The sequence below is a fragment of the Sebastes fasciatus genome, chromosome 21 (assembly GCF_043250625.1).
Source record: "Sebastes fasciatus isolate fSebFas1 chromosome 21, fSebFas1.pri, whole genome shotgun sequence".
Taxonomy (NCBI): Eukaryota; Metazoa; Chordata; class Actinopteri; order Perciformes; family Sebastidae; genus Sebastes; species Sebastes fasciatus.
The window spans coordinates 16,630,076-16,642,766 of NC_133815.1; the positions used below are offsets into that span (position 1 = coordinate 16,630,076).

The window sequence follows — 12,691 nt, forward strand, 5'->3', positions numbered from 1 at the left end:
GTCCAGGTAATGAGGTTAGAAGGCTGGATTTGTATCTCCAACTAGTAGCTGGTTTAATTCATAGACGAAGCTCTGGACTTAGTTTTAAAGATGAGAAGAGAGAAGGAGAAAGAAGCAAGTGGTAGCAATGCAAGCACAATTCATTTTCTCTCTTTAAGAGCACATGCTGCAAATTTCAACTGTTATCCTGCTTAATCTAACTCTTGCACACAGCTAGAAACCTAAACTAAGAGCCAATGAACCAAAGCTGACTTGAAATATAGGCTACATGTTGTCCTTATGCTGCATGCCTCTCTGATCTACTCCGTTATCCTGAGTATTACACCAAAACTTGCAAAAAATACAATTCTGGTGTGCGTCTTCATCCTGAAAAAATGGAGTTACTTTTCACTGGCACTGTGTTTTGTGTGTATTTTCTCTTCCTGTTCTTTGTCCAGGTGCCATCAATAGATTAGCTGAGGAGTACAAGATTTTAAATTAAGTAAAATCTGGGCGTGTGGAGACGGAAGTGATGTTACCATGAAGACCGCTCCTCATCTCTGCTCGAGGCTATATTAGCTGTTACTAGCATCACAGGCCCAAATCTCCAACTGTACAGTCAGTGGTCGAGTTGCGTTATGGTTAAAGCAGGCACCAGAGTGTGTGTAGAGTGAAAAAAAAAAACATCGCTTTGGTTCTGCTGCAAAGTTTTTTAGCTTTTTTTAAATTTATTTTTTAACTGTCCATCGTGAGTCCGACAATGCTATAGGAGAGCTAAATTACGTACTCTTTTAAGAGATATTTGGCTAAAAAAACGACATAAACATATGGCTAAAATACTGTAGCTACCAAATTAAATTGTAATTATGTTAACAAAAATGTAAAAGTAACTGAAGTTGTTGCATTATTTTATCAAGTGTATTTACTTTGTACACGCCCTGGAGCAGCTAACCTATAATGCAAATGCCAGGTCTAGATGAAACCACTGAAAACATATAAAAAATGTAAGAAAATATATTTTTTTGTAGGACACTGACTATTACAAAGCACTGTCTTTGTCTTGATAATAAAATCTGAATACTCATTTTTGTCACTGGCACACAGTGAAAAACGTAAACGTTGATGACTATGGCACACTACAGTCATGGATTTGGTTCCCTATTTGTTGTTTGTGCTCTGCCTTCCGCCACAGCCACTGATCCATCCAAAGTTAATCACTCCAAACAGCATTACAATTAGTGCAGTTCGGAGTCAAACATCCATCTCCCGGTCTATCTATCACCGTTTTTTTCTGTATGTGGTAATATTCCCCAATTAAAGCATTATTGTAGCCTACTTCATCAAGGGCTAAAGTAATCAAGATTAATCTCAGTGAGCTGACACGCGCTGTTTGCTAAGGAACACACAGAACAATTGCTCTGGGCGAGCATCATTAGGAAATGCAATAAAATTAGGCAAACTGATTATATTTCAGAACTGGGGAGCAAAATAAAAACACAATTTGGGGAGGGCTTCAATTATGGCGGCTGCGCTTGCTTGTTTGAACATCAGCCATTAAGCCACTTTACAGTTGGAATGCTTGGGCACAAGTTGTGTGTATGCCTATGCATGTATAGGTGCTGATCGCTCTGCATTCCTGTAGATGGTATATGCATTATGCGTAATTTTGTTTATGTTTGCGTATTTCTGTGTTGGTGGGAGGAAGGTTGGTGTTGCTGGTGGTGAGCCTGTAGCCACAAACACAGGCTTCTAGCCAGCTATTGACACTAACTTGGTCTTAGCCAACGGCTGCAGCAACCATTTTAGGCTCCGTTGTCAATTGGTATCTAATAGGGGTTAAGTGTTTTGAATTCTGTCTTTTGAGGGGGGAAAAAAAGCCACCGGAAGGCAAGTTTTTCATTTAATTATAGCTCAGATGGGAGATGAAATAGACTCCATGTGTTGTATACTGTGTGTATTTTCTATTTATGTGTATGTATATTGCCACACTGCATTTGCATGTGTGAAATTCTATAGGTACAGCACGTGTGCTTTGTTTATTTATCTGTTCCTCCTGCCTTCAATAGCGTTGCTGGTGAGGTATACCCGGGCAATCTATTTATGTCATTCATGGCCACTCAGTAGTGAACAATACTCTGAAACACACACTGTGATTTGCCGGTTAGCAGTGAAACCGTTTTAAATGCTTATTAATCTTGCCTGAGGCCAAACTCTTCCTCCTCCTTCCCCAAAATGAGAAAATGAATGAAAATACATGGAAATATGAAAAATACCTTATCTTATCACCGCGTGGAGGTAATATTGTGTGATCCCTCGCCGAAATAGCTCTGAACATTCCATGAATATATTTTGAATATTCCCCTTCGCCTGCGTTTGAATTGATGTACAGCAGGGCGTGCGTATGCGTCGGTGGCATCTGTCCCGTGTCACGCATCAGCCGGATCAAAACATTTTCCCAATCAACTCTGACAAGAAGGGCCACTTTCCATTCATTTAGATAAGATGAAGGAATAAAATGAAATGGCCTTATTGTTTTTCCTCTACACTCTCTCCCATACCTCAGATTACTGTACCTGGCCATAGATAGAAGCTAAGCTGAACTGACTGACATAAGTGATAACAGGCAGAATCAAGGTACAGGATGTCTATTCAAACGCCCCCCCTGGTTTCCATCAGTTGTGGTCCCTATATCACACCTGCTACATGAGGGAGAGCAAAGAAAGAAAGCAAGAAAGATGGTTTATTTGGGATCCTTTTAGTTTCCATCACTAAGAGAAGAAATGTTTCTTACAACAATTTAAAAGCCTTGTATTTGGTGTAATTGGACAGTAATATATTATGCAAGTGCGAAATTTAAAGGACCCATTATGGTCATTTTCAGGTGCATACTTGTATTTTGGGTTTCTACTAGAACATGTTTACATGCTTTAATGTTCAAAAAACACTTTACTTTTCTTATACCGGCTGTTTGAGGCCAGCTCTTTTCACCCTTTGTCTGAAACGCTATGTTTGAGCTCCCGCCCCCCCCCCCCCTCCTGAAAAGCCCAGTCTGCTCTGATTGGTCAGCTGGCCCACTTTGTTGTGATTGGTCAGTTGAATCAAACTCTTCGGACTCCGCTCCAGCTCTGCTTTAACTATAGCTTTGTTTGAGGGCGTGCCAAACTAGCTAGGCAGGTATTATGCAAATGTGTTATATGGTGACATCACCAGGTTACAGAAGAAAAGGCGGGACTTCCAGCGAGGCGTTTCAGGCAGTTAAGGAGCAGTGTTTCTGTGGGGGAGAGTAACTCCGTGGGCTTTGTAACTTTGCAGACTTTTTACATGCACAAAAAACTATATAACACACTACAGGAAAGAAAAAAGGAAAAAAGCATAGTAGGACCTCTTTAAAAATCTTTCCACTCCAACAGATTTATTCTCAAAAACTGAAAGAGGCAACAGTTTATCTTTATTTCACGCCTGGCTTCCTCATTTGTATTCTATCTTTAAGTGTAACTAGTTGTAAGTTTTTCTGTAGTGCTAAAAGTTAAAACATGAATGATGTTTTACACTGATCCACTCGCATTGGTCAGTTTTGGACACACTGAATGTCTTTCTTGAATATGGCAACAGCCTATTTATTGGGGTCAATTTGACATTTGCAGGCCACATATGGATGAGAACTCACCAAATCAATACAATAACACACACATATGCTACCATGTGATATTCATTGTTCTGAAAACACAATCAATATGCTCATAAAAAATCATCGCGACCTTTTGGCGCTCCGTGACCCTCTTGCTTCTGATTAACCCTGTTCACATCGCGCCACTGACCTGTGCCTATAGACCATATGAATTATAAATGCACTTCATTATCATAGTCCAGTCGTTAAGGGATATCATACCCCGCGTGTAAGTGTTTTTCCTTCTGTCCCATGATGATGATTTCCCTTCCTCGTTGTTTTTCGTTATCATATGCAATCCTTCCTTTTTCTTCTTCTCTCTCTCTCTCTCTCTCTCTCCCTCCATTCTCTTCTTCATTTTTGCATATTGCCAGACCTCCGAGGATGGGGCGACAGAGGAAGGAGGCGGGAAGGAGAGAAATAGTTAACAAACTCTGCAAATGATTGATGGGCTAATTTCAAGCCCCGAATAAAGCAGTTTCCTAAGTCTGTTGATTCTCCATTTATTAGGTAATAGAAACATTTATCAAAAAAGTCACATTTTTTGCTTAAGCAATAATTGCATTTTTAAGCCCTCATTAGGACTTCCATGCATACATAATCCAATTGAATAAATACAGTGTTGGAGTGAAGAATTAATACCCCTCCTATGGTAAACTGAAAGTTGGGGATTCTGCAGCTTGACTCCCGTTCAAATGGAATAGTACAGTGGGAAAGACTTTGAGGTGAAAGCATAACTTATGTTCTAGCACACCAAAGCCCTTCCAGTGGCTTAATTCAATATTTACTGCTACTATAATTTTCTTTGTTGCAGTAGTCAGAGCGCAAGAATACTTTTCTAAGCATAATTTAGCGTACCCATCTTTGCAGCCTGGCATTGATCTAATATACTGCATTTAATCTAAATTAATATTATACATAACAGCAAATATTAAAGGTGCTATTGATGACATTCCGCCACTAGATGTCATATTCTTCCACCCCTATTCCGTTGCATTCACTTCACAACAAGTGGTTGCCAGGCATCACCGTCAAATTCCGTTTTTTCCACACTAACTGGCAACTTGATCGCCGACCACACAGAGATACCGCATGATACCAACGTCGTTACACTATTGGCTCACAAGCCTTGTTGGAAGTGGTCAGATGTCTTCCGCAGATATAAACAAAACATTAATTCTGGACCTGTCAGAATTGTTTTTAATTATTAATTCACAATCATCATTTTTTTTTTAGGAAAAGCCATACTTTTATTTGGAACTTTTCGAAATGCTATGTGGATGTATTGTTTTTAAAAAAAAAAAAAACTATTTACATAAGAATGTTATCAATAAGACATTTAAAATAATATAACCCAGCAAAAATGCTCAGGTTGAAAATGGACTCTACCGACGTCTTTGTTCATTTTTATAGACATTTGTAGTTGTCCATAGAGAGTAAATGAGTCGATCTGTGAAAATGGAACTTGGGTACATTTGTAATATAATTCAAACATTGCTAATGAGCTTCATAATTAAAATGAAGCATTTATTTTATTGTCCATCAAGATTTAGCTACATGGAGGGAGTGCTTAGAAAAGAAAACACATAATTGCTTTTCTGAAAGTTAGTTCTTGTTGATATTGGTGGTTATATGTCTCACGATGATCACAGAGTAGAGCTTTAGCAGCGTGTTTCAGTGCTGTATCTCTGAGTAGCTGCACTGTACATCATTTGAATGGGGGGGTATTCACTTTGTGTCTTGCCTGGCCAGGGACAGAGGTTTTTCCACTTTATCTCCCACCAGCCTACAGTAGCTTTAGCCCTTTGCGTATGTAGCCACATCAAAACAGCAGTCATGTCTTGTTACCTGGCAACGGTCCCACTAGCCGGCTAAGGCTCCTGTTCCAGAGGAGAGAGCCAGTTTTAATCACCTAGCAAATTTCCAGCACTGAAAACAGACAGGGCCTCAGCTTAATCTTGTTAGCACGATGAGGCCGTTTTCAGATATCATTGCTAATCAAATCATCCCAAAGGCTTTGAGCCCGGGGGTTTTTTTTTTTTGGTAGGAGACGTGGTAGTGGTGGTGGTGTTGGTGGATGCAGCAGATGTGTGTGTGTGTGTGTGGAGGGGGTAGGCGATGAAGCGGTTGTCTGTGTGTGTTTGTGTGAATGCATGTATATGTGCATGCATAGGGTTTTCGGGTGGTTTGCAAAACATACCAAGAAGAGGGGATAAATACAGTAACTTTGAATGATCCCGTTCCTCTGCATTACGCACACCAACACAGTATACTAAACTCCCATATACCCTTGTACATAAGTACATGCATACTCATCATCGAAACCAACACCCCCCTTCCATGCTCCTCCGAATTCTCTTCTTTGGTCGTGAGCTCTCACTTCAATTTGAAAGGCTCCTCCACTTCTCCCAGTAGATAACCTGCATTTTTTTTAATAGCCCAGAGCCACTCGCCAGCACCCAGAGAGACTCCCCAACCCAGGGCCCATGAGAGCCCGCACAACAGAGAGAAAAGGAGAACAAAGCCAACCTGCAAAGTCTTAAAAAGTTAAAAGTGTACTTTGATAGCCTCGGCCTACCTATTGCGGCGGCGCTGATCCGACCCCAGGGAGACTGACAGCACCGCAGAGAAAGAGGGAATAGAAAGGAGAAGGGGAAGAAGAAGTGGGCCACGGCAAACCCCAAACTCTTCTCTTCTTCTATTTTCCATATCTACACGCGCACACACACACAAGAGTTTGATACAGTATATGCCGAGATGATGGTTTTGCTACTGTTTTCCAGCACAGCAAGTGCATTGGAAGAACTACTATACAGAAGTACTTTCTGCATTAGCATATCTATCTTTGAACAGTACAGTGAGTGAGACACAGGAGCTGTAAGATACTGTACACTGTGCAAAACACAAGATTTCAATGTAGCAATTGTGCAGAGGGATTTGCACTTGTCACAACTTGAATTTCCTTTTACAAATCTCCCAGAGCACATTGGTATTGGGTAGTGACACAAGCACATGCCTTATGTTGTGTGCATGGAAGTTGCAGTGGAAATTCTTAAATTCCTGGATAAAGATCAGTGATGGCATGAGATACTTTTACGCATTTGAAGTTTGGGCAGTTTCCTAAAAAGTCACAGTAGGCAGTTAGTTTAGAATCTTTCCAGAGAAAACTCAGTTATTAGTACCGGCACAAAGGTGTTGAGATAGCTCTACCCGAGGTAGAACAAAACACAACTATGTTTTTTCATAATTTTGATGATGATGGTCATACTACAAATATTTTACAAAGTGAAATACACCAAAAAGGGATGAAATTGATCAATATATTGACTCACTCCATAGGCGAAAAAGTGCGGAATGAAGCAACTCTGGAGATGGTGTTGTAATCTTTCACCTATTGCTTGGATTTAGTCCAAATTTGCACTAATAGTGTCCTGATGTTTTTCTGTCCTACACCGCAAAGCAATATAAATATCAAATATGTATTTATTATAAAGAAATAGAGCCTAGAGGCTTTTAAGTTGTCATAGTAGGAAATTTCACACAGGCACATTTTAAAAAGAAAGTTATTTTTACTTCAGGTGATATATGATGGAATGTTGGCACAGTTCAGGCCATCACATTGCTTAAGAAACATTGTACAAAAACAATAAAGGTGGTGCAGTTAAGCAAGTTTTACATATTATACAAAGACATTTTATTATATTTTTATGACATACTATGCTATAACTCTTTTTTGACATACTATACTGTGACATTTTTATGGCATGCAAATTATGATTTTATGACTTTTGTAATGTACTGTACTATGCCTCTTTTTCAACAAGCTATTCTATGACATTATTATGGCATTCTATACTATGATTTTATGACTTATTGAAACACTATACTAAGACGTTTTTAAACTATTTTTGGCATACAATACCAAGAATTTTTATGACTTTTGTAATGAAATACTATATCGTGACCTTTTTTAACTTAAAAAAAAAACTTTTAGAATGTAATTTTTTTTTTTACTTACTATATTATGACTTTTTTATGACTTTTTTGACATACATTTTATGGCTTTTCCGACTTACAATACTATGACTTTTTATGAAATACTATACTATGCATTTTTTACGACTTTTTTTTATATATATGCCATACTATTTTTTTTTGACATGCTATACCATGACCTTTTATGACTTTTTTCAATTTCCTATACTTTGACATTATTATTGCATGCTACCCTATGGATTTTTTATGACTTTTTTTGACATAATATACGATAAGTTTCTTTTTGACATACCACACTATTTTTTTTTCCGATAAACTATACTATGACTTTTTTTCGACACACTATACTATGTGTTTTTTTTTCAACATACTATACTATGACTTTTTTCGACATACTATTTTTTTCGACATTTGTTTTTTTTCCGTCATACTCTTTTTTTTTGACATACTATACTATGACTTTTTTTTATTTTTTCGACATACTATACTATGATTTTTTTTCGACACACTATAATACTACTTTTTTTTCGTCATACTATACTGACTTTTTTTTCCGACATACTATACTATGACTATTTTTCGACATACTATACTATGACTTTTTTTTCCGACATACTATACTATGACTTTTTTTCAACATACTATATTATGACTTTTTTATTGACTTTTTTTCGACATAATATAGTATGACTTTTTTTTTCGACATATTATACTAAGGCTCTTTTTTCAACATACTATACTGTGACTTCCTTTTTTACTCTTTTTCCGACATAGTAGACTATGACTTGTTTCGACAAACTATACTCTGACTTGTTTTTCGATATACTACATTATTTTTGTGCAACCCTCAACCAAATGCTGATTCCCTTTATTGGCATTCACTCATCAAAACTTTCAGAAAGCCTGTTGTAGTAGCTGTATGTAGCTGTTGTAGTTGTAGTATCAGTTGTTGTATTAGTTGTATTTGATTTAGTAATAGTAGTTGTATGCACAGATGTATGTGAATGTGATGCAAATTCTTATGTCGTCCTTCTCTTCTTTTCTCCCCAGATGAGAGCAGAGTTGGCTGAGTTTTTTAACTTACTTCATCCACAACTTTGTCGTCATCTTCTTCTTCTTCATCGTCATCATCATCATCATCATCTTCTTCTTCTGATTATGATTGTATATAGAGGGATCATTCAGGTCATGTCTGCTGCATTGTCAATTAATATCAATTAAAGTACCAATAAGTAACCAATAACGCCACCCATGCCACGCACACTTAGGGTGTTAGACCTTAAAATTCACTGCACCACATGAGGATTGAACCTACAACCTCATGTCTTCTGAGCAGTCCACTTACTACCTAAGCTACTTGGTCATACAACTTATACTCCCATTACCGATATAAAAATTAACAATCAATCTGCATAATAAAGCTCCTTCAATTTGTTTTTTAGTGTTTCACATCTGGTGTGGAAGCAGACTGGACCTTCCTGAAACAGAGCTGGGTTTTGATTCCTTCACCTCAGGTTGTCAAGTAATAGTTGTATCAATACCTTATCTTGGTTAGCTATGCCTGAAGTTCACAATTCAGTTGTTTGTTCTAAGATTTGTTGCCCACACCAGATATTTGTTAGCTAGATAGGGGAGACGGGATTTGATCCTTTCAATCAAGGCTTTTAGGCACCAGCCTATCTTGCTGTTGTTAGAGCCCTAGACTGTTGAATGCTCAACTGATTGACAGCAGACTGTTTGCATTTTATTCCATTGTTGTTTTCTGTTTTGTCGGGTTTTTTTTTCTGAAAAGCACTTTGTAACCCTGTTAATAAAAGGGATATTTAAATAAAGTTCATTAATATTATTGTTGTAACCTGAGCATCCACATTGACATCAGGACGGCAGAAACTCAACATATCTTCTGTTGCAGACTGAAAACTCATCTGTTCTGACTGTACATTGGCCCATTAAATAATATATAATAATGAAAAAATCGTATCTGTCTCTTATTGTTGCTAAATGTAGCAGTTCAGCATATTTGCTTAAGTTAATATACTTGCATGATAACATTTTTGGGTTGGATCCACATGGTTGAATGCACTTATTGGAAGTCGCTTTGGAAAAAAGCATCAGCTAAATGAATGTAATGTAAGGGTACAAGATATCATACAAATTTGCTTGATTTGGAGTTAGAGGACACTTTTTTTCAACATACTATACTATGACTTTTTTTTCTCGACATACTATACTATTTAAATTTTTTTCGACATACTATACTATTACTTTTAAAATTCTTTATGACATACTATACTATGACTTTTTAAAAAAAAATTCTACATACTATACTATGACTTTTTTTGACATACTATACTATGACATTTTTTTTTCGACCTACTATACTATGACATTTTTTTTTCGACATACTATACTATGACTTTTTTTAATTTTTTTGACATACTATAGTATGACTTTTAAAAAAAAATTCAACATACTATACTATGACTTTTTTCGACATAGTATAATAGGACTTTTTCAATTTTTTGACATACTATACTACGACTTTTTAAATGTTATACAACACACTATACCATGACTTTTTTAAAAATGTGGACATACCATACTATGACTTTTTTTTTTTCAACATACTATACTATGGCTTTTTCTTGACATTCTATACTATGACTTTTATTGACTTTTTTTAACATACTATACTTTCTTTATATAACTTAAAGTTACTGCACCACCTTTGTTGTTTTTGTACAAAGTTTCTTAATCAATGTGATGGCCTAAACTGTACCAACATACCATCAAATAGTACCGTGAGTGAAAGTATCTTTCTCTTAAAAAGGTTTCTGTATGAATTTTTGGCCTATGACAACTTTGTATTTAAAAGCCTCTAGGCTCTTGTTTTACAATAAATACATATTTCGATATTCATATTGCATGTTTTCTTCTACTTCGGGAAGAGGTATCTGAAAAATTAAAGCCCTTCTGAGAATTTGTGCCTGCACTAATAACTATGTCACCCTCCATACCTTTGAAATCAAAATTCTGCCCCTGCTCTTATGCATTACCATTACATTCAAATCACACAGCTAACCATCAGATGTTTCATCTTTGATTTTCTAATAACTCTTTCCTCTGTTCTGAAGGTATTTCCAGAATCCCCAAAGACTCTTTTATCTGGATAACACAATAAAAAAGATTGATCAATTTATACAACAAGAAACAAAATTAAAAAGCTGTATTATCAGTTGTATTTATTTAATATATTGTCTAAAAGAATGTATATATTTGTATTGTGTCATACAAAACAAGCAAGGAGCTATGTCCAGCTATCTAGATAGGAAATCCAGTCACAACTTGAGATACAGGTTAAAAATCTTCTAAATTGTGGTGCTGGAATATTTTACTTGACTCTGCAATAAGCTGACCAGTACCAAGATGCTGCAAGCTGCTTTATGAACACAACTGTTAAATAATAGCTTCAGATTGATGTGATTTAAAAGCTTAAATCTTAAAATGCTAATATCAATATGTGAACCACTACTACCATTTCTATCATATACTGTATATACAATATGCAAACATCAGACGATAATATAATAATCACTGTTTTAGAAATATCGACGGATGAATTTCACTCATGAAATGATCACCCTCATTTCACCATCTCATTACTGGGATGACTGATGAATCACTTTCCCTTCAATGCAACATAAAGTCAAATGTTTCTTAATGGAGCCCTTCAGATGTCATCAAACCTCCATGTGGAGAATCATCATTTATGGCTTGTCATGAATCACCAATTAAAGAAACTCCCACACTAAGGTCTCATAATTGCTACGGGATGACTTTACATCAAATGTGACGATTTATCGCCCATAGTGTTGAAATTTACTGCCCTCGCTAAACCTGTTGTTGGGCCTTAAATCATTGACCTTAAGTGTCAGAAGCCCCTGTGTGATGAGTGTCGGTGGTGACAATGAGCTCGGAGCGTTCCTCCTTTACAATAGCAGGGGGGTGGATAGAACTGGTGTGTATGGATACACACACACACACACACACGCACACACAACCCACACACACAACCCTCCTCCTCCTCCCTGTTATTAAATCTGCCTGTTAATTTTCTCTAAGGGTTTGGTGTAATTAATGGACCAGTTTAGAACGGCCAGCGAGACCCAAGCCGCCGTCACTATCCTCCTCCCTGCGGTCAGTCATGAAGGGCCACTCCAGAGGCCCACTGGGGTCCCCTCAGCTCGGGCGCCAGGCCCTGTCAGTCACTTGCCCACCCTGGGACTGTGGGCCTGTCCATCAGGAACGGAGCGATAGAAAGATGGAGGCAGGGAGGGACAGCGTGGTCGGCCATGGCGGTGTTCCCCCTCAAGTGGCTGTGGCTGTGCTCATTACTGCCCATTTACATTTCATCAGCAGGCCAGCTAGCCCTGCGCTGTTAGCACCACCGACTCATTAGCACTAAGGACGGAGGGGGGGCAAGGAGAGAGGGAGGAAGAGTGAGGTGTGCAAAGGCCTCGGGCATCCAGGATCTAAAATACACCAGAGGGAGGTTTCAGAAAAAAGAGCAGGCAGAGAGAGAGAGAGAGAGAGAGAGAGAGAGAGAGAGAGAGAGAGAGAGAGAGAGAGAGAGAGAGAGAGAGAGAGAGAGGCCATTGTGCCTGTGTCTGATCAGATAAAACAGAGAGGAAAGGAGGAGGGATTTAAATCGATATGTAATAACGTCCAGTGCTGTCTCTGGCCCTGCCCTTTCCTGGATGAGTAAGAGCATGAGAGTCTCTGTCAGTGGTTTGCTGCATTTACACACAAACAAATGATCTGCTCTTTGTGATGGTGCACATCTCATCTCCCTGCACGCCCATCGGTTGAAACATGACGTCACGCCAATGAAAACTGTGCTTCTCCAAATCTGGTGATTTCTGAAGATATTTGAATTGAAGGATTACGATTTCCTTTTGGGTTTAGTGAATACTTCTGCTTGCTAAGCTAAACAAACCATTAAAAAAAAACAATAGATTTTCTTCACTTCGTCACAAAGCTGAAAATGGG

At 37.9% G+C, this 12,691-nt stretch overlaps 1 protein-coding gene across 1 annotated transcript in view; it reads left to right on the forward strand.

Annotated features, from left to right (window-relative positions):
- ofcc1 (orofacial cleft 1 candidate 1) overlaps positions 1-9,260 on the forward strand; it is a 133,896-nt gene extending 124,636 nt beyond the window's left edge. Inside the window, exon 24 of the mRNA XM_074622727.1 lies at positions 8,693-9,260. The gene's annotated coding sequence lies outside the window, so the exon portion shown is untranslated. The remainder of the gene's footprint in view (positions 1-8,692) is intronic.
- Positions 9,261-12,691: the final 3,431 nt, after the last annotated feature.